Genomic DNA, 23,853 nt, shown 5'->3' on the forward strand with positions numbered 1-23,853 from the left:
TTCAGTTTTTCTTGATGTATAATATATTACTGCAATGATTAGAATGGGAAACATCTATGGTATTCTAGGAAGAACCAAATACACCTATGAGATAACTGGGAAACAACTATGACTAATCCCTTAAAAGTAAGATCTGATCAAACGCCACAACAATGCCAACCTCCATGTATGCAGCTTGAATTCCTCAGCTCGAGTGAGGCTGTTTCAAGGAAGTGCAGCACTGTTCTGACGGACAGCTCCTTGACTGGCACCGTGTGGGGGTGGAGTGGAAACAGCCCTGGTTTAGAGGGAGAGGCAAGCAATTCCCACCAACTACCGGGGAATCAGGCAGTTCAAACTCTATAGGCTTTGGGTTCTTCACCTGTACACTGAGGATTCAACATTAGATGATTTATAAGAGCATATACCGGCATTCTATCATAACAGCTACTGATAATGAGTAAACATTTCAAAATGTTATTTCAAAGGTTTTTTTTTTTTTTTTTTTTTTTTTTTTTTTTCCTGATCCAAAGTGCACATGGAACTGATAAACACTATATTTGATTTTCATCTGATGACTGGTATTACCCCAAGAGAAGGGAGAGAACACATCATTTCACTGGTATGTGCCATGCCTTGTCCTAGACACTTGACATACATTAAGAATAGTTTTATTTTTTTAAAGTACTTTTTCTTGACATTAATTTGTACTGTGCTGCTATGTTTCTCTTACTAATAATTCACCATAAAAAGCAGAAAATATATTTGACATAAGCTTCCTTAAGTCATAGATAATATTTTCTTGCTGGCAAATGCTTGGTTTTGGGAAATAGTCATTCTTCAGCCCTATGAATTCTGCTTCTACAGAGAAACATAATCCATGTTTCCAGTTTTTGCTAGTAGCCTGGCTCTTGTAGGCATTGACCAGTGCTCCTCAATGCAGCCCTGCATCCCAAAATACATCAGTTTCCAGTGCTCACTAAAACAGAGACACTGGGCAAAGATGCTTCCTGGAAGGGGATTTTAGAATGTTGCAGGGAAGGGAATAATCTGGAAAAGGCTCCCATTTACTTAGGGTAAACATCAAACACATTTCTTCTTTTTCATTTTCTTTTCTTAGATTATAATTGATATAAGGGGGAATGACAGGATATGACAATGTACATTTATTAAGGACATACTTTTTCAACAGTACAAGTTTACATAATGCAAGTTGAACATAATACAATTAACTATGAAGAATGTTACTGGTCATAACTCAATTACAAAAAGAAAAATATATTGCTAAGGGAATACAACTGTATTATTTGGGTGCATGGTTTATCATAATAGTGGGTAACAGAAATGATCACAGTAATGAGTAGCTCATGTTGGAATAATGTGATATAGAAAGAAATGTCGCTATTATAGAGAAAAACCTAGACAAAGTAGAATGCTGGATATACTCCTGTGATGTTGAAGTTTTATATGGTCTTCATAATTAATTAATCATGTTATGTTCAACTTGTAAATATAACTGTAACTATCTATCACTGATAAAATGTCATACCTACCAGAAACAAAATCTTGTGCTTGTAAATGTGGAAAATCCTACTACCTCATCTATTTCTTCCTAAATAAATGTTTTATAACACAGTATTTGAAAATTGAGGTTTCTTAGCTATGTAATAACAATCAAGTCAGAACACATTTTAAATAAATGTCAACAGGAATATGATTAATTTTTCAATCAACATCTATTACTGTTGGATCTATTGTTTTAAAAATAAATTTATATCTTCTTAGTAATTTGTAATTCTTTTGGTGAACTGTGTATTTCTATCTTTTATCCATTTTCTTTGGGCTTCTATTTTATTCACTTGTATGAGGTCTTCATAAATTAAGTGAACCGTCCTTTTGTCATTGGTGTTTTTATTGTTTTCCGTATGTTGATGATCTCTTGATACTGTTTATGGCATACTGCCATACAGAAGTTGTTTTTAAAAAAGTTTTATGCAGTCAAATGTACTCATTTTTCTTTTATGCCTGTATACATCTTTATACAAAACTGTACCGAATCATAGAATGCCTTGCAATGCATTTTACTTCATATATCAGAAATATTTTCCCATGTGATCAAATATCCTCCTATGATGTGATTCTAAGCATCCTTGCAGTACTCAGACAAATATGAAATTCAGTTAACCAATCTCCTATTGTGAGATATTTCTGATGTTTTCTTTTTTTGTAGTTATAAATACAGTAACATTTTAGTAGTATCTTTGTACATAAATTCAAGCACATGAATGATTCATGCAAAGTTCTCGAAACAGAATTGTTGTTGTGATCCCTTTGTATTTTCAGCTGCCACACATTAAAGCCCTCATTTCCAAAATCTACCATATAAATAGTTTAAAAGAATTAAATAAATTGATGGGATAATGTAGCTCTGATTAAACTGCTTTAATTAGGGTTATTCAACTTTTAAAAATTCATTAGCTATTTAAATTTTTTCTTTTGTGAATTGTTTCTCTATTTTTTTTTTGTCCATAACATATTCATTACTTTACATAATGATCTGTAAGGGGTTTTTGTAAATGAAAATAAACTAACTTTTTATTATATTTATAAAGATTTCTTAGCATTTTGCCTTTTATCATTTCCTGGCCATGGTTATTGGTTCAGGTCAATGAAACAGGAGTTTTGATAGGTGTTTCAGAGAAAAACATTCTCTCCTGTCTGAGACATGTCCAAGGACTTCTAGAGGCGACTCTCCTTGAACCTAGAACCTGTGGCGGCTGAAATTGTTAGCCGCCACCTCACAACCACAAGGGGGAGCCAGACTTAGAAGACGACCCAAGAGAAGGCTGAATAGAGGGCTTCATGTTCTATGAAATAAATCTGTTACTCTCTACGCCAGTTTGAATCGCGTTTTCTGTTTTTGCAACTAAACATATTGTGATACAATGATGTTTTTTGATGTTTTTTGAAAAACAGACGTTTAAATTTTTTTTTTTTTTTTTTTTTTTTTTTTTTTTTTTTTTTGAGACGTTGTCTCGTTCTGTCGCCCAGGCTGGCGTGCAGTGGAGCCATCTAGGCTCACTGCAAGCTCTGCCTCCCGAGTCCACGCCTCAGCCTCCCAAGTAGCACTACAGGCACCCGCCACCATGCCCGGCTAATTTTTTGTATATTTAGTAGAGACGGGGTGTTAGCCAGGATGGTCTCGATCTCCTGACCTCGTGATCTGCCCACCTCGGCCTCCCAAAGTGCCAGGATTACAGGCGTGAGCCACTGCGCCCGGCCAGAAGTTTTAAATTTTTACGCAGGAATATCTATCAAACTTTGCCTGTGTGAATTCTTTTACTGCTGCTATAGTTGGAAAGGTCTTCCCTACTTTACAATCAATTACATGCCCATAGAATTAATTTATGTTTTTGTTAAAACATTAGGGGAATTCAACCATGATGAGCAGAAAGCCTTTATTTTATAATCACTCCATGAATGGCAGCAGATTCTGCCTATTCCAGTAGATTATCCATAATTAAAAATGTGTGAAATGCCCACTAAAGCTCTGGATTCTTTGAAATACAAACGAGTTTTCGGCTACAGATGATGAAGATGGCAGGAGAAATGTTCTATATGAGTGGTGTGAATCTAGGTCAGCACCTGGTCAGGCATTAAGAAGGGTTAATATTTGAAATCTTTATATATCTCCTCTGAAATAGAGGTGTAAGAAGTCACTGGGAAGTCATCAGGGGATATATATATATATGCACACAGACACATATAAATAAATTACTTGATTACAAAAGGCATTAAGTATGATGAAAAGGGTATATAGCATAGTTCTTAATATATGTCATAATAAATGAGTGGTTTCATACAAAGTCAGAAATGCATGTCTTGATTTCAGAAAACAAATCAGACTGCTTTTCAAATGAACACAAGCATTAGGCTGCCTAAACAGTTATTTCTGTATGTGAACCATGGAAATATTTTAGGATCATCAAAAGCTGCCCTTCTTTTTGGTCTTTTTTCATTCATCTCAACTGGCTTATGATCAATATTTCATGGAACTTCTCTATAGCTGCCCTCCAGGTGTCCTTCCAGAAAACCAAAACCTAAACTCCAGCATAGACATAAACCCTGCTGCACTGAACCTTGAAGAAATGGATGTGCAATAGTGTCAAAAAGTGACAGAAGACAGACACTATGGTGAAACTGCTTAAAAGGTCTTTCAAACGTTCAAGCTCTTTCCCACAGCCTTCTTATTTATGTATTTCCTGGCTTGAATTCTTCCTCTTTGAACTTTTCCTAGGGTCAAATCCTTCATATTCTATAGGTCCCAGCTTAATAGCACCTCCTCGGAGAGGTCTTCCCTGATCATCCTCTCAAAAATACATTGTCCTCTGAATGCCTGCCCCACTCAGCATTTTCTTTCCTTCATGACTGTTACACAATTTGTAATTATGTGTTCACTCATGTTTTGTCTGACTAGAATGTGTAATCCATGAGGACAAGGACTATTTTCATTTTATTTATTCCTGTATTTCCCAAGAGTACCTAGCAATAAACACATTTGCTGAAGGAATGATCACTGGCTTGAATAGACTAAATATCTTTATTTGAAGTTTAAAGACTCGCTGATCTGTAACAAGGCCCCGTGGAAGTGTTACATCCAAGGGCTCAGTAACCTTAGGGTATAAGAGCACTAAAAAGAAACAGCCCATCCTATCACACAACTGTGAGGATGAGCCAAGCAAACTATGAAACATTCAAGGAAGAAAATACATGGCAGATGTCATGTAGTTCTCAAGTCTGAAGAGAATTTCAAATTCACTGTTGACGGTTGATGGTTCTAGAGCAGACTAGCATGAATAAGCATCAACTTGAAAAACTGCTGCCAATTTGCCAATGAACAACTTGATGCATGAAAATGTCTGATTTTCAGTGAATTTTCCTTTTACATAAAAATTTCACTGAAAATATAAACTCTTCATCTTAAATAAGCTGGTTCTGTTATAGCATGAAAATGTGGATATTCTAAATTAAGTTCCTGCTTCCCTATTCATTCTAGTTACAGGATTTTTTTCATGGAAAATTTCTCTTTATCATTTTTTTTTTTTTTTTGGAAAAAAAGTCAATACCTCAATGTCACTGCGTTTTATCAAGTGACCAGGGAAAATGTGCACATCCTTATTCTCTCTCTTAAAGTCAACAAGACCCAGAAAGCAATAAACACTGTGTGTTGTTCATTTTCTCACTGGGCCTGTGAGAATGATATAATTCCTCTATTATTGGAATGAGAGGGAAGAAAAAAAATTAGACTAGGAAATGCTATCAAACTCAAGTATTATATACGGGTTCTCAAATTAACTCCAAGTAATGGGTAAGGAACCAAATCTCGGTTGGATTATTTAGATGAACTAGATACCCAAGCTCACAGGCCAAAGATGACATGAGAAAATACTGTAATTAATATAGCTTTGGCTTCAGGAAAGCAGCTGGTGAGCAATCTCCAGGTTCACTTCTCATTTTGAGAGGCTATCCAGCAGATATTCTGTTCTTCTAAAAGGGCAGAAAACACTTGCTTCTTATTCATAACTCCATGGAATCCACTGATTAACTATATAATGGCAGGTAGCCTAAAGGAGTGCTGGAGTTTCCATGTCTGTAGAGGTTTATCTCATAAATAAAAAATCCTAGAACAGGTTTTCTATGATTATTAGATTCAGGAAAATATTTGTATTTAGCCAGACTAGGCCCACAATAGAAAGAGCTCCTTGATTTAACCATCAAATAAGAACTATAGAAAACTGTTCTATTACTAAATAACTTTGCTTTTAATTCTGGATTTTCTTCTTCACCCAAATATATTGCTAACTTAGCTTTAAGTTATTGTCATTTACAGAGAACCCCATGCTAGGTTACATCATAGTTTAGCAAATATTCACTTCTTCCTTCTTGACCTCCATAGGTTATCCCATTGATGTGACCTGCTTTGGACAAGGGGATATAAATTGGATAAACTGAGCCAGAATTGGCCAAACCCTAGATGCATGAGAGAGAAATAAATTCTGACTGTTATATCCACTAAGTTTTAGAGTGATGTGGTAGGCTGAACAATGGTCCTTAAAAATAACCAAAATAGCCAACTTCAAATCTCTGTGAATGTTACCAGCTTTAAGTTATCATTGTATACAGATCTGTGGTAGGAGAGAAAAAAAACACACAAAAAACAAAAACTTTGCATATGTGATTAAGTTAAGGATTTTGAGATAGGCAGATTATTCTGGATTATCTGCTTGGACCTTAAATGCAATCATATATATCCTTGTAAAACAGAGGCAGTGGAAAATATGACAACAGAAGAGAAGGCACTGTGACCACGGAGGCAGCCACAAGCCATGGGATGCTGGCAGCTACCAGAAGCTGGGAGAAGCAAGGAATAGATTTTCCCCTGTAACCTTTGGAAGAAATGTGGCCCTGCTGACATTCTGATTTGGCCCAGTGAAACTGATTTCAAACCTTCCTCCAGAACTGTGAAAGAATAAATTTCTGTGTTTTAAGCTGCCAAGTAGGTGATAATTTTTTTGCAGCAGCCCTAGGACACTAACGCAGGTGGTCTGTGATGTACACTGTGACAATAGTTAACTGATGAAAACCCAAATCATTAGTATTAATATGGTCAGGTGCAGTGGCTCATGCCTGTAATCCCAGTACTTTGGGAGGCTGAGACAGAAGGATCATTTGAGTCTAGGAGTTCGAGATCAGCCTGGGCAACAAAGTGAGACCATGTCTGTACAAAAAATGAAAACATTAGCTGAGGTGGTGGTACACACCTATAGTCCCAGCTACTCGGGAGGCTGAGGCAGGTAGGATCACTTGAGCCCCAGAGGCTGAGGCTGCAGTGAGCCATAATTACACCACTCCATTCCAGCCTGGGTGATAAGAGTGAGACCCTGTTTCAAAGCAGGAGGGATTGCTTGAGCCCTGGAAGTTGAGGCCGCAGTGAGTCATAATTGTGCCACTGCACTCCAGCCTGGGTGATAAGAACGAGATCCTGTCTCAAAACACACACACACACACACACACACACACACACACACACACACACTGCACTCCAGCCTGGGTGATAAGAACGAGATCCTGTCTCAAAACACACACACACGTGCACGCGCACACACATACACACACACACAAAACCCAGTAAATAGAGGTACTTACAAAGTGTTCGAATTCTGTCAAATATATTAACTTATTTAATACAACTACACTATAAGGTGGATACTATTTTATTTCCCCCTTTCCCCCCGCACCGCCCCCAAGCCTCCTGACTAGCTAGTACCACAGGCAAGGGCCAACATGCCTGGCTAATTTTAAAAAAATTTTGTAGAGACAGGATCTCACCATGTTGCCCAGGCTGGTCTTGAATTCCTGGGCTCAAGCAATCCTCCCGCTTCAGTCTCCCAAAGTGCTGGGATACAGGTGTGAGCCACCGTGCCCGGCCCAGTTGGGAATAACTCTCGGGCCTACTGATTACTCCATTTGCTTGGTATTACTAAAGCATCTCATTTAAATGCACACAAATAGCTCTTATATATTCAAAAATATCTTTGCTTTTATACACAACATAGCTAATAAGAAATCTTGTAAATCCAGAAGCAAATTACTACCTAGTATTGAATCATGATAAGGATATTATTGATAAAATGTTACCTAAGGCTACTGGGTACAGGGCATGATGCTGGGAGTCCTCTGTGGAACATAATAAAGTACAAGGATTCTGCTGCCCTCAGTAATTTATAATGTAGCTGAAGAGATCAGACACATCTGCAAAATTAATAAATGATCTAAGATTTAAACACTGGTTAAAGACTACAAAAAACAAAGAATCCACTGGGAATTTCTGAGCTAAAGACTCCTTGTAAGTCATCTATTTGAGAGGTTCTCTGCTCTGCCTCTTCCATAGCACAGCTTGGGAGGAACGTTCACATGCGTAACACCTTTCCGGGAGCTGTGCAATCTCTGAGATGTGCCTTCCTTGCCCACTCAAGAAAGCACGTATAAATTCCATAGGAATAACCTTGAATCAACTCCTACTTATAAAATAATTCACAATCTTCAAAACCTTAGTAAAAAATTACCTGTAACACACTTCACACCTGATCATAATAGATATGCTCATATCCATCCCCATCGTTTTACAGACAAATGAAGTGAGAATGACCTAAAACCTCACACAAACCTAAATCCTATAATAAAACTAACAGCAGCTGCATTGTTCCTGCTTCCCTTTGACTCACTGTCTCATAGAGCCACACACAACTGACAAATGGGTTCTGGCGAAGAAGTAAAGATGACTTTATTTACAGTGGTCTGGTGGGGAGGACTTCAGTGAGGCAGAATAGAATTTGAAGAACACTATAAGCAAGGCAAACAGTGTGTGTAAAAGTACACACACAGGTGAAAAAGCAGAGATGTTTGAGGGTTCAGTAAAAACAAACAAACGATGTCATGCTACGGTATCACAGATGTGGTTGGTTGGAGCCAGACTCTGGGAAAGTCTAGTCTTAATTCTGCGGGTGATTGAAGGGTTTTTGAACAGAGACGCAACACCATAAAACCTAACATTGCGATGCTGTGCAGATCAGAGTCATGGTAGGAAGCCTGGAAGATCACACAGAAGTGGTTTAGGAGCAGAGTACCACAACTATCACCACGGTTCTGCTGATTTTCAAATGGTAATACCCATTTACAGTGCATATAGTCTCCTTGATTTTTGAAGTGTGTGTGTGTGTGTGTGTGTGTGTGTGTGTGTGTGTGTGTATGTGTCTCTGTGTGCGTGCATGTAAGACAGCAGAACAAAGACTGGAATGATATATTCCGAAATGTTAACAGTGATTTTCTTTTGGTGGTGAGATGATGGGTAATATTATTCTCTTCTTTAAATTAAAAAATCTTTCACAATGAACATGTATTACCTTAAAATAAAAACTGTTACTTAAAACTTTAGGCTGAAATAATGTGATCATGGTTACATGTTGTTTCTATTTATAATCCATTTAAAGTACAATAAACTCATGAATACAGCACTTTGTTTGTAAACCCGCATTAAAATTATAAATGCTTGATTATATTTTGAGTTCCCCAAGGATACTTGTCACCAACATATTTTCTGAGTGTTTGGTTTCTTATCCACACAAATACAACACAACTAACTTAGGACACCTGAGCAGTAAACACCTTATTTTGAATTTGAATTTCTTAAAAATACTGACTCTCATTATAGTACTAAGTTTGAAGAGACAGCGATGTTTGGCAACATTAAGACTTCAACAAAAACTACTGCATAAAAATATTCCTAATTTTCCTTAGTTATGAATAATGTCCCCCCAGCCACCAAAAGTATGACTCATCAGGTCCTCTTCAGTAAATATAATGGGTGTGTGCGTAGATATTTCCAGAATTAACAATGTGGTTAAAGAGGAATCACATTGAATATCCTGTTTTGTAACATATATTTTCACTTAACATTTATGAAGAACACTCTTCATTTTGTTAAAATATTTCACATTGTCATTATTAATGGCTGCATAGTTTTCCGGTCTTTTTTTTTTTGTGTGTGAGATGGAGTCTCGCTCTGTTGCCCAGGCTGGAGTGCAGTGGTGCGATCTCGGCTCACTGCAACCTCTGCCTCCTGGGTTCAAGTGATTCTCCTGCCTCAGCCTCCCGAGTAGCTGGGATTACAGGTGCCCACCACCACTCCCAGTTAATTTTTAATTTTTGTATTTTTAGCAGAGACGGGGTTTCACCATGTTGGTCAGGCTGGTCTTGAACTCCTGACCTCAGGTTATCCACCCGCCACAGACTCCCAAAGTGCTGGGATTACAGGCATAAGCTACCATGCCTGGCCCATAGTTTTCTATTGTATAGATACATCATAATTTATATAACTCTTTTCTTGATATATACTATTTTACTTATATATAGGTTATGTGTGAGTGTCTGTTATATACATAGAATGTGTAAAGATCAAGTTGGGGTATTTGGGGTATCTGTTCCCTTGAGTGTTTATCTTTTCTTTTTGTTTTTGAGATGGAGGCTTTGCTCTGTCACCCAGGCTGGAGTGCAGCAGCACAATCTTAGCTCACTGCAACCTCCACCTCCCGGCTAGAAGCAATTCTCCTACCTCTGCCTCCCAAGTAGCTGGGAATACAGGCACACACCACCACACTGGCTAATTTTTTGTATTTTAGTAGAGACAGGGTTTCACTGTGTTGCCCAGGCTGGTTGCGAACTACTGAGCTCAGGCAATCCGCCCGACTCAGCCTCTCAAAGTACTGGGATTATAGGCATGAGCCACGGTGCCTGACCGGGTGTTTATCATTTTTAGGTGTTGGCATCTGGCATGGTTTGAATGTCTGTCCCCTTCAAATCTCAGGTTGAAACTGAATCCCCAATGTTGGAGGTGGGGCCTGGTGGGAGAGACTGGATCATGGGGCATATCCGTCATGAATGTCTTAGTGCCATCTCCTTGGTGATGAGTGAACTCTTGCTCTGCTAGTTCATGAGATGTCTCCCTCTCTTGCTCCTGCTCTTGCCATGTGATGCCTGCTCCCCCTCTGCCTTCTGCAATGAATGGAAGCTCTTTGAGGCCCTCACCAGGAGCAGATGCCCACACCATGCTTCCTATACAGCCTGCAGAACCATTAGTCAATTAAACCTCTTCTTTATAAATTACCTAGCCTCAGATATTTTCTTATAGCGACTCAAGAACAGACTAACACAACATCCTTTAAAGTCCTCTTTTCTAGTGACTTTGACATATACATTATATTGTTGCTAAGTATAGTCGCTCTAGTGGGCTCTCAAACTTTAGTACTTACTTCTCCTCATGCTTGTAATCTCAGCACTTTGGGAGGCTGAGGTGGGAGCATCACTAGAGCCCAGGAGTTCAACACTAGCCTGGGCAAGAGAGTCAGAACTCATCTCTTAAAAAAATTTAGCCAGATGTTGTGGCACATGGCTGTAGACTCAGCTACTGGGGAGGCCAGCACAGGAGGATTGCTTGAGCCCAGGAGTTCAAGGCTGCAACAAATTAGGATCATATCACTGTACTCCAGCCTGGGTGACAGAGCAAGACACTGTGTCCAAAAAAAAACCAAAAAAACTTATTTCTTCTATCTTATACCCATAGCCAATCACTCTTCATCTCCACTAACTTCTTAACACTTAAGATTCTTCATTATTTTCCACTGTCATGAGAAATGTTGCAAAGAAATTTTTTTTTTTTTTTTTTTAAAGATGGAGTCTCACTCTGTCGCACAGGCTGGAGTACAGTGGTGTGATTTCGGCTTACTGCATCCTCTGCCTCCTGGGTTCAAGCGATTCTCCTGCCTCAGCCTCCCGAGTTGCTGGGATTACAGGAGCCTGCCACTATGCCCGGCTAATTTTTGTATTTTTAGTTGAGACGGGGTTTCACTATGTTGACCTGGCTGGTCTCGAACTCCTGACCTCAGGTGATCCGCCCAACTTGGTCTCCCAAAGTGCTGGGATTACAGGTGTGAGCCACCGTGCCTGGCCACCAAAAAATTTCTTACAACTAAATGTTTACATATATTCTTAAGATTTTCCTTAGCATTAATTTCTAGAGGTATAATTGCTGGATTAGAGGCAAATATAATTTTTAGATTTTTTGGAAACACATTGCCAAACTACCCCTCCAGAAAGTTCTCACCAATTTACTCTTATGCCAGTAGTGTACATCCTCAGCAACACTGTGTGTGATTTTTTGAAAAATCTCGAGTATTTGATGGTGAAATACGGTTGCTGGCCATTTTTCTTCTGTGGACAGAGTGTCCATATTTTTATTCAGTTTTCTAGTGAGGAATTTATCTCATTTCCTAGGAGGGACCTTTTGTACATTAAAGGTATTCATAATCTGAAGTTGCTGAAATGTTAAAAAATATAGCTTAAGACTGCTATATAGCTCCTCATTAATAGAAATCGAATGCTCTAAATATACACGTTTCCCAGAACATGTTGAATATTTCATAAACTTTCTGTTTTAGTTTAGCAAAACTCGATAGTCCAAGCAGAATGTGTTTAAATGTGCCATGACAAAGAATATGAGCAATTTTTGATACACTTAGATCTCCTGGTAGTAGTTATATACATTTGCTAGAGCAAGAAGAGAATAAAATAAACCTCAATACTGTAGGCTTCACACGTAAACCACATATATGCCATTATGTACTTAACTTGGTAAACACGATATATTTTGACATCTATAAAGTTTCTTACCTCAGTGAAACATGGGCAAAATTACGTACTTTAGAAAAGCTGTTTCTTTTCAGAAAAGTCTGTTTTAAAAATCTTTTTTAGGGTGATATTTTACATTAGATGTCAGCATGGTGACTAAGCAGTGAATGGCTATTACAATAAAGGATTTTCATCATTGCCTTTAATATTTGTTACCTAATTATTATTTATTTAGTTATTTTTTTGAGATGGAGTCTCCTCTGTTGCCCAGGCAGGAGTGCTGTGGCTCGATCTGGGCTCACTGCAAACTCCACCTCCCGGGTTCACACCATTCTCCAGCCTCAGCCTCCCAAGTAGCTGGGATTACAGGTGCCCACCACCACGCTCGGCTAATTTTTGTATTTTTAGTAGAGACGGGGTTTCATTGTGTTAGCCAGGATGGTCTCGATCTCCTGACCTCGTGATCCTCCTGCCTCAGCCTCCCAAAGTGCTGGGATTACAGTCGTGAGCCACCGCGCCCGGCCCCTAATTATTTTTTCAAAGGATTAGAGGGAACTTACACAAAAAGGTATACAGACAACTGAATTACCAAAGTAAGAATAAAAGGACAGCTGGGCAATAGGGGCAGGGTTGTAGGAAGGAAAGGGAGTCAGTTCCACTGAAACTCACAAACTGAGGATGGTTCCTGGATTTACATATAAATCTGAGCCCTGAGCTTCCTGGCATCTGTAGCAAACGGGAAACTTAATGAGCTGCAAGGATTTCATGATTTAATAGGCATTCTTTAATAAGGTTGATAATTAAATACTCCCTCCACCAAAATATGCCCTTTTTATTTTTAAACAAATGTTTTATTGTTGGCAAGGAAGAGAAAAATAATTGCTCAGCAGTAATTCAGTGGGATTTTACTTGGCTCGGCTGTGCACATCTTCAGCTACCTCTGTAATACAGTCTTCCTCCAGACAAGCTTTTGATTGTATACACCTTATCTATAAGACCTTTCATTTGAGGTTGGGATAGCAATTCTCATTAAATTGTTCAGAAGTTTTGTAATTTAATGTAAGCATCTATTCACAAAATGACTTCCCCTTCATTAATTAATTCCTTACAAAGAGTCAAATCTCTTGAGCTTGTAGCAATTAAAAAAGAAAAGTGAAATGAAAATGTAGCCATTTTTTTTTCCTTCCTTTTTTTCCTACCACCACCTATAGGGGCCAGAAAGTGTTGTCATGGAGACAACATCTGTTGGGTTATGAGTGACAAGTCTCAAGAGAGAAGTGTCTTGGAAAGGGAACACCTCAAGTTAAAAAAAAAAAAAAAAGTGGTGAGGGAGAAATCAATGCAAGCTGTTTTACTAAACATAGTGGGGGCTCAACTGAAAGGTGTATTTTAGCTAGCAAAGAATAAAAGCGGTATTTCCCCTTTTTTCACCTAACATAGGAAATGTTTTCCTTGCAAAGGCGAACCGATTTCTTTTAAGTAAACCTCAAGCACATGTACATCTCTTGGCATAATTACATTTTAAAATTGAGATTCACACTGATGCGCCAAATTGGTTGCCTTAGTAATGAGATATCACCCAGGCAACGGATTTGCTGCTCTTTCAGGAGAGCAAATCATCTGCTTCCAACTTACAGCAGAGTAGGCTGGGGATGGGGTGGCAATGGTTTCTTATTGGCAGTGTCTGAGAGGAGATAAATAAGAAACAAATTATTTTTGACATGTCACCATTATTTTCCAAATATGCTTTTATCGTTTTATTCACCAAGTAAGTGGGAAGAGAAAAAAGGAGAGTGGGGCCAGGTGGAGGGGAATGTACTGTTGCTTCAATGTTAAATTTGTGCTGAAGCATTTTTGTTGCTCTAAAAGGGCTTTACATTTGCCAATATGTTAAATGCTAAATGGACCAGTTATAGGCTTATATTATAAATCAACTGAGATTTTTTTCACCATAGTAAGTTCAATGACTTGTACATAGTAATGCTATTCTAATAGTGCTGCTTAGTAATATATATAGGGGTAAGTCTTCAATGTTTCAACATTTACTAAATGTCTTATGGAAAATTAATGCTTCTTGGTTTCTTCACCAGGAACACCTTTTTCCTATACCTATTTTCATTTCCATGATTCACCAATACATGTTCAAAACACTTTTGTTTCCTCACTGGAGGAATTTGGTACCTGGTTTTTCTTCTACACTCTGAGCTCATCCTGACCAACTTTAACATGTTGGTTATTAATAAATCAATGACCTACTAATTGCCAGACTAAGTGAGCACTTTTCAGCTGCTATGGTGTTGGACATATCTACGATGTCTGATGCTGTTGACTGTTTCTTCTTATTTAAAATCTGCTACTTCCTTTGTTTCTCTGACTCATATATCCAACTGCTTGCTGGTCACCTCTACTTGAACGTCTCATAGGCACCTCGACTACAACATGCCCCACACTATTACCATCTTCCAGATATGCCCCTGCTTCTGTACCTTCTACCTCTATCTCAGTTGTCAGTGATGCCAGCTATCCAGGACTCTAAGGTGGAAACCTGGGAATCACTGGTTCCTGCCTTTCATCAATCTCCTGTCCAACAACTATCATGGTCTGCTGATTATTTCATGGTCTCCTAAATATTTCTCACATTTTTCTGCATCTTAACTACCACTGCTGCAATTTAGGTTCTCATCAGCTTTCCCCTAGATCAGTGGTTCCGAACCTTTTTGGCATCAGGGACCAGTTTCGTGGAAGACAATTTTTCCATGGACCAGGGTGGCAGGGGTGGGGTGGTTTCAGGATGAAACTGTTCTACCTCAGATCATCAGGCATTAGTTAGATTCTCATAAAGAGTGTACAGCCTAGATCCCTTGCATGCACAGTTCACAATAGGGTTCATGCTCCTATGAGAATCCAGTGAGCCACTGATCTGACAGGAGGCGGAGCTCAGGTGGTAATGTTCGCTCACTTGCCGCCCACCTCCCGCTGTGAGGCCCGGTTCCTAACAGGCCACAGTCCAGTACCAGTCTGCCACCCAGGGACTGGGGACCCCTGCCTTAGATTACAGCAACAGGCTCTTAATTGGCCATCCTTCCTTGTCTTATTGGCTTCTAATGTTTCCTTGACACAGATCTATTTAATACTCACAAACTGACCACACCACTTCTCTCTAAAACTTCCAGTAGGATTTCCATTGAGTATGGCAAGAAGGTAGAAGAACAGGTTACTTGATATCCCTATTACTACAACAATGTAACAAACACCCCTATGCACAGCTGAGCTTGTAAGAAAGTAAAGGTCATATTCAGGGATCAAAATTTGATTGGCCAAAATTTAAAAATCTGCCAATGTGAATTGTTGATAAGGATGTAGAAGAATAAAAGCTTTCATACATTTCTTGGTGAGCAAAAACTGGTGCAATTATTTTGGAAAGCAACCGCGCAAACTTTAGTGAACGTAAAAATGTGCAGACTCTACAACCTAGCATTTGCAATCTGGGGTATATACCCAAGAGTAGTAGTTCTCAAAGTGTGGTTGGGGAACCCTGAGCACTGCGAGACCCTTTCCTGTTAGGGGATTTTCAAGATAAAAACTAATTTTGTAAGAATACCAGCAGGTTATTTGCCTTTTAAATTCTCACCCTCTCAGCCTATGATAGAATTTTCCAGAGACTATATCACATGTGATGACATCATCACTCTGATAGCTAATGGAATGTGTGCTTGCATATTGTTGCATTTTGTAGAATTTTCTAAGGTAAGCTCTTTGGAGACCTATTCACTTGCAGACAAGAGGACATGTACAAAAATGTTCACTGTGGCATTTCATAGAATGACAAAAAATGGAAAAACTGACTATTATTGGGAAATTAAATAAACTGTGAGTATTTAATAGTAAAATAACATAAGCACAAGTAAATAAGCTATTAGTACACTTATGGACCTATACAAAATTTAAAAACATTATTCTCAGTGGAAAAAAAAAACAAAGTGCAGAAGACTATGCACAGTATAATGTGGAAACAGAACGTTATACACCATGACAAAAAAAGTAGAACCGAATCAGAGGCTGCCAAGCTCAACTAGTAGTTAGTAATGAAGAACCTCGACAGAATGGGAGCTAGTTGATCCAGGTGCTTTGAGAAGACAAGTCCTGAGCTAGCTCTTTACATCTTGTTAGATAAATAAGGAAAAGGTTACTAAATATTTATATACCTGTTATAAAATTCAAGTTATTCTAAGTTTAATTCTGTCCTTCTACGTGGCACTGCTGCCACGTGTGTTTGCTTGCTAGTTACCCATGTGGCTGTGTGCTATGCAGGGCAAGCACTTTCCTGTAATATGGAAAGGCTGTTTTAGTAATTCCAAAGACCAAGACTAGTCTATGTTTGTTACAGAAAACAATATTTGTTTGAATATTTTTGTAGAAAACTTTGCTCTCTATATTTGTCAAAGGAAGTCCATTTTACCCACTAGCTTTAGTGACAGTTAACCCACTATAATGTCAAGTTCCAGCTCTAATGAACTCAATCTGTATAAATGGTTTATGAAATACAGATTAAGATCTGTCCTCCCTGTCAATGTGTTTTCAAGTAAGATGTGAATCTAACAGAGTTAATTAAGATTTTGGCAAACTTCTTCCAGGAAGTGTCCTCTCCCCAGCTCAGGTAGGTGCCTGTTCTCTGAGCCCATCTGGCAGTCACTGTCTACCCCAGGGCCTCATAATTACTCCATTTCACTGGTTTGGGTGCTAACACATCTCCCCCCTGGCTGGGTTGTCAGCTTCTGGATGGAGCTTTGTCTTGCTCATTTTCTTGTTTCCATTCAGTAATGAATGAACAAATCCACATTTATTACTCATTTTAAAATGCATGTGAACACATTTTCCTGCATAGCCACATGTCACAGTGTTGTAAATGCTACCCATTTCTTCTCACAGCATACTGCAAAAATATGGAGTCAATGGCCACCATTCAATCAAAGGTATGCTTTTGTTTCTTTCAACACTCAGTCAAGATCAAGCAGCATATTTTTTATCATAAATATTCCCCATCAATAAAGCAACGAAGGGACTAGCACTGGGGGCAGGCAACCTCTTTCATTGTACAACAGCATACCCCAGCTTCCTGTTTCAGCTTACGCTTTGTTGGTTGCTTTGTCAATGCACCTTTCCCAACCTACCCATAGCTCAAAAGTCACTTTTTCCAAAACAAACAAAAATCTCTTCTCCTGGAGCATGTATTTTCAGTTAAAAAAAAAAAAAGTCATCAATCACTTTTTGTTACTATACATATGTCAAGAGCTGATTCATACTTCAACATCAGGGTTTTTTTCCAATTGTGTTACTGTATCTTAGTCCACACACTTGACAGTGAAGAACTCAGAAGACATTATCAGTTTACCAAGGCTATTTAATAAAGCAATTTTGCAAATTGCATTCTGCTTTCTTTGTGAACATGATGAACGCATCACCTTTGTGACTAGTTTTTCAAACTTTTCAATAGTGTGAGTCATAGCTGTTTCTCAAATGATGCCACTATGGTACAAAAGTGTACAGCAGTCAAAAGAGTGTGTGTGGGAAGCAGGCCTCTTAGGTTCAAATCCCAGCTCTGGTGTTTACCATGTGTGACCTCTGTCAAGGTCCTTAACCACACTCAGTGGCTATAGCTCCCTCATCTATTAAATGGAAATAACAATTGACACTTATTCACAAGGTTCTTGGTAATGACTTAGTTAAATAACGAGAATAGTAAAGTAACCAGAAGAGTGCCTATCACTCAGGAAATATTAGCTACCATATTAGTAGGTTTTGTGTTTTCTTTCTTTTCTCTTTTCCCTTCCCTCCCCTCCCCTCCCCTCCCTTCCCTTCCCTTCCTTTCCTCCTTTTTTTTTTTTTTTTAAGGACAAAAATACTCAATTTTACATGAGAAATAATTATTTTGCTTTTAGTCTTAGAAATAAAACACTTGATTGGTTTTACAAAGAAGTCAGAGTGCTTTGTTTAGAAATCATATGAAAGCCCCCATGGCTTAATGTCTCTACCTGACAGTTTCCTAACAAATAAAACATTAGGCAAATGAATGATAAAACCAATAAAATCCAATTTTCAGATAATGATTCTATTCACACTTTTTCTTTTGGCTGGTTTACAAAATTATTATACTCAGTGAAAATGATTACACTGTATTAACCTTTGATTCTACTTATAATTAACAGTTATTATATTATTCTCAGTTTCAGAATTTACTATTTTCATTATATGTTTATGCTTTAATGAGCCACTTTTAGTCCTTCACAAGATCTTTCTTGTGATAAGGGAGCTAAAGCCATAATATAATCCAATAATAAAAAATGCAAAATGCAAATTTAACAAATAAATATAAGAACATATAAATAATATAAAATTGTTAATTAAGACAAACCAATCAGGCCAGTCCTCGCCATACATAAGCCACATTTCTTTTAATTTTTATTCTTTTTCTAAGATGAGTCTTGCTCTGTTGCCCAGGTTGGAGTGCAGTGGTACCATCTTGGCTCACTGCAACCTCCGTCTCCTGGGTTCAAGCAATTCTCCTGCCTCAGCCTTCCGAATAGCTGGGATTACAGGTGTACATCACCACGCCTGGCTAATTTTTGTATTTTTAGTAGAGACGGGGTTTTACCATGTTGGCCAGGCTGGTCTTGAACTCCTGACCTCGTCATCTGCCTGCCTTGTCCTCCAAATAAGTGCTGGGATTACAGGCATGAGCCACCGTGCCCGGCCCATAAGCCGCCTTTAAAACATGCAATTTTTAAAGATGAAATGATACGTCACTGAAAATCATAATTAATATTACATATCAAGTTTCTGAAATACATGGGAACAAAACCCCCAAATGACAGAGATAACTGTTAGACTGCCAGGAACCACTCACTGCCTTAGGTGTTGACGCTGCCCTTTGATAAAGATGAGTGTGCTCCTTTCTCAATGCTGCCTCAGCTCTGGGGGTGGCCACGCCTATCCCTAATCATCTGTGAAAAGACAGTTTCCAGTCAACTGGGAACGATGAACAGAAACTAGGGATTATTAATTTTATATGGTATGATAACAGTATGAAGTCCTTATCCATAAAGTCCTTATCTGTAGATTGGTATTTAAGGGTGACAAAAGATATCTGGGATGTTCTTTAAAAACTTCAACCAAACCAAAACAAACACACATAAAAGCATGAGGTGGGTATTAGATAAAGTAAGAATGACAAAATATTGTTAATTGTTGAAACTGGGTGATGGAAACATGGAGATTCATTAAACTGTTCTTCCTATTCTTGTGAATATTTGCAATTTTCCATAATAAAAATATTAAAAAAGAACATACACCTTATTTCACATTATACTCACAAAAAAATCACCGCATGCCAGGCCCTAAAGTAAACCTCAATAAATTCCAGAAAGTAGAAACGGAACATTTAACATTCTGTGATCACAAAGCAGTAAAACTAAAAATTAAGAGCAAAATTAGAAAATGAAAGAAAATACATACACAAAACATTTATCACCTGGAAATGATTTAAAAAATTTTTTTAAAACAACTTTTAGGGAAAAAGAAAATCTAAACATAAGAAATAATTAAATAATAATATATCAGGTCCTACAGATCAGCAGTCTCCAACTTTTTGGCACCAACGACCAGTTTCATGGAAGACAATTTTTCTATAGACTGGGAGGTGGTAGGGGATGGTTTCGGGATGAAACTGTTCCACCAGATCATCAGGCATCATATTCTTATAAGGAGTGTACAACCTAGATCCCTTGCATGGGCATTTCACACACAACAGGGTTCCTGCTCCATGAGAATCTAATGCCGCTGCTCATCTGACAGGACGTGGAGCTTGCTTGCCCTCCGCTCATCTCCTGCTGTGGGGCCCAGTTCCTAACAGGCCACAAACCAGTACCAGTCTGTGGCACAAGGGTTGGGAACCCCTGATACAGATACAGCAGAAGCAGATCCACAACAAATTTTATAGTTCATTACTAATAAATGTGAAAGAAAAAACTGAATGAAGTATTCAATTCCAGAAGTTGGAGAAAGATAAATTGATTGCCTCTGCTCTTTATATTCCAAAAAGGGGAGGAATTGATAAAAGAAAAAAATTAATAAATTAGAAATAAGAAAATGGGCTGGACACGGTGGCTCATGCCTGTAATCCCAGCACTTTGGGAGGCCAAAGCGGGTGAATCACTTGAGGTCAGGAGTTCGAGACCAGCCTGGCCAACATGGTGAAACCCTGTCTCTACTAAAAATACAAAAATTAGCCAGGTATGGTGGTGTGCGCCTGTAATCCCAGCTACTTGGGAGGCTGAGGCAGGAGAATCTCCTCTTGAACCCGGGAGGTGGAGGTTGCAGTGAGCTGTGATCACGCCACTGCACTCCAGCCTGGATGACAGAGTGATACTCCATCTCAAAAAAAAAAAAAAAAAAAAAAAAAAAAAAAAAAAGAAAGAAAAGAAAAAGAAAATGGTAGAATAAATAAATCAGAGCTGATTTTCTGAGGAAAAAAAATACATCATTAACTAAAGTTGATGAAGAAAAAAGATAATAAGCATAAATTAAATTCACAAAACAAGAAATGGTAAGAGGGAATGACTACAGATTCAAGGGAAATGAGAAGAAATGTAAGAGACTACTTTGTTTAATTCTGGTCAATTAGAGAATCTGAATGATTTTCTAGGAAAATATAAATTACCAAAACTAATCCCACAAAATAAAAACAGATCAATTATCACAAAGAACTAGAGTAAGCTGCTGAAGAGTTACACTCCAACAAACACCCCCTTCCAGATGGCTTCACAAGGGAGTTTAACCTCAACAGATTAACTCCAAGGCTAGACTGTTCCAAAATATAGACAAAAAGGGAGAAGTGTCCATTTTATCTTGTTAGGCAAACATCATACTGCTATCAAATTGGTTAGAATTCTCTGTACCGATAATTCAAGAGAAAAAAATGACATGAGCATCCTGATATCTGTTGAAAAGTAATTTGACATAATTCATCTATTCTTGATTTTTAAGGTACATTACTCTTTTTAAAACTTTCATTTTTTTTTTTAAAGACAGGCTCACACTCTGTCACCTAGGCTGAAATTCAGTGCTGCAATCACGTCTTACCATAGCCTAGAACTCCTGGGCTCAAGTGATCTTCCTGCCTCAGTCTTCTGAGTCGCTGGGACTACAGGTGTGCTCCACTATGTTCAGTTAATATTTTATTTTTATTTAAGTAGAGATGGGGTTTCGCTATGTGGCCCAGGCTGGTCTTGAACTCCTGGCCTCAGGTAATACTCCAGCTTCGGCTTCCCAAAGTGCTAGGATTACAGGCGTGAGCCCCCATGCCCTGCCAAAGTACAGTACTCTTAACACAACTCGAATAGATGACTACCTTAGCATGTTTGCATGTTCAAATGTATCTGTGTCAACCAGTATCAATCAAAAGTAGAAACCACTAGAAACATTTCCATTAAGTGCAGGAATACTTCAAGGCTTTCTAACATCACTGCTTAAGGAAAGCTCACAAGGAGACTACGCAGCAGCCTGGCTCCTCCCCACAATATGACTGCCAGTTTGAGGACAGTGGCCCGGGAGAAGTACAGCTAATCCTGATATAAGAACAGAAAAAAATTTTCCCATGAACCAGCACGAAGACGATGCTGAGTTTTACATGCTTCTGTTTTTCCTTTCCCACTATTATACTTGTGTGCATATATGTACATGGTGTGCCTGCTATTTGTATACACATTATGCATGCACTGATTTATTGATAAAATCACATAGCCCTATTTTTGAACAATATTTTCATAATATTAGTTTGCTAGGGGAAGGCCAAATGTTTATTTTGAATTAAGAAAAGATCCCTAACTACCCTATAATTCCACCTTGAATTCCACATAAAATTAGAAACAGTCATATAATTTTAGCCTATATCTTGAATATTTTATTTCACTAGCTTGAGGCTTTTTTTTCCCTGTTCTTGGCTTTATCTTTTTCATATCTTTTTCTCTTTCATGTCTTTCCATAGACTTTCTTCTCCACTCATTCCTTTGTCCCTCCTCGCCCCCCCCACTGCTATTACTGCTATTCTGCTTTTGGAATTGCATCAATTTTGCAATGATTTAATAATCAAATTACTATCATCCTCTAATTAGGAGTCTACCAGATAAGAAACAATAAATTCTTGGGACTGAATGCATCTGAATATTTACAGCAAGGATTTATATTATTTCCTGTAAAGACATGTCTGTAGTTTCACACAACTACAATGGAAGACTGCCAACTGACTTCAAATTCAAGCTTGACTGTGGACCCCACAGTTCACTGTATCATGGATGCTACAAGCTGCGAGTCACATTTAGGCCTGAAAAAAAAAACTGGAAAACTCATAGCATGGAATGTGGAGCAGGTAAGGGGCAGCATAATTTAAATTTCCAAAGAGTTGACAATTCTTGCTGCTGTAGAATTCATAAGCTGTAACTGTGATGCTAAGTTACCTACAAATTGCTCAGAGGAAAATGATTAGAGTCTTAAGACATTACCGTTTTGAGAAATAATTTGTATGTTTAGTAGCTTTCACTGAGTAACAGAGGAAGGGCCTTGCCCTCTTAACTACACCGGAAGAGCTGATTCTATTTCTAGAGCTACAATCAAAGCTATGCAATCTGAAATGGTCCGACTATGTGACACAGTGAGCAATTAAGATCTCTGTCTATAATTAATTATAGATACCCTTTAAAAAAGGGCCAATTTCCCCAGATAAACACAATTCACACAGGCACCTATCTGTGTTATAGTTGGGTCAAGAAATCTATCCTTCTAATTTATCTACCTGTCCAAATTTGTTGTTAATGGACAAAAAACAGACAAACTTTCTCAATTCTTTTCTATCTCCCTTTGAGAATCCATTCTTAACACAACTTTATATATCAATTTTGATCCCTTTTGCTTGTTTTTTTTTGAGATAGGTGTCTTGCTGTGTTGCCAAGGGTGGTATTGAACTCCTGGGCTCAAGTGATCCTCCTGCCTTAGCCTCCTGGGTAGGTGAGATTACAGATGCCTGCTACAGTGCCTGGCTATTGACAATTTTGATCTTGCCCTATGATTCCCTAGAATGAGAACACAAATATAAACTATGTATCTACCAAAAAAGAAAGGAAGTTTTCTGAAGGCTTTCATATCCCATCCCTCTTCCAAGACAACAAAACATTTTAGTCTGAATGGTTACAGAATATTAGAGGATTATAAATCTCAGCTATGCATTTGGTACACTGTTTTCATTAAAAATCAGCTAATTGTTAATTATTAGTTAAAAGTTAAAACTACAGTCTTCTTTCAGGATTTCCCCAACCATGCAACAAATAAGTGTCCTATTTTCTGGGAATTAATGAATATGACACATAGAAGATGAATGATAAATCCCAAACCAGAAAGGGCCAGGCTGAAGAAGAAAAAAAGCTAAAATAACAAAATCAATGTGAACAGATTTATCTCATAATACGCTAAATCACTGTATACTTCAACTCAGCTCCATCCGCGTGTTTGCTGCTGAAATGACAACATACTTTACTGATTTCTTAGCACCTCCTTTCTTAAAGCTGTAATTTTGAAAACTTA

At 38.2% G+C, this 23,853-nt stretch overlaps 1 protein-coding gene and 1 long non-coding RNA gene across 6 annotated transcripts in view; one reads left to right on the forward strand and one right to left on the reverse strand.

Moving 5' to 3' along the window:
• LOC126939018 (uncharacterized) overlaps nt 1-571 on the forward strand; it is a 148,235-nt gene extending 147,664 nt beyond the window's left edge. Inside the window, exon 3 of the long non-coding RNA XR_007720282.1 lies at nt 513-571. This is a non-coding gene — a long non-coding RNA (uncharacterized LOC126939018). The remainder of the gene's footprint in view (nt 1-512) is intronic.
• The window catches only part of MYO1D (myosin ID), a 382,795-nt gene that overhangs the window by 185,095 nt on the left and 173,847 nt on the right, over nt 1-23,853 (reverse strand). The gene's annotated exons all lie outside the window — the stretch shown is intronic.

The sequence above is a fragment of the Macaca thibetana genome, chromosome 16 (genome assembly GCF_024542745.1).
Source record: "Macaca thibetana thibetana isolate TM-01 chromosome 16, ASM2454274v1, whole genome shotgun sequence".
NCBI lineage: Eukaryota > Metazoa > Chordata > Mammalia > Primates > Cercopithecidae > Macaca > Macaca thibetana.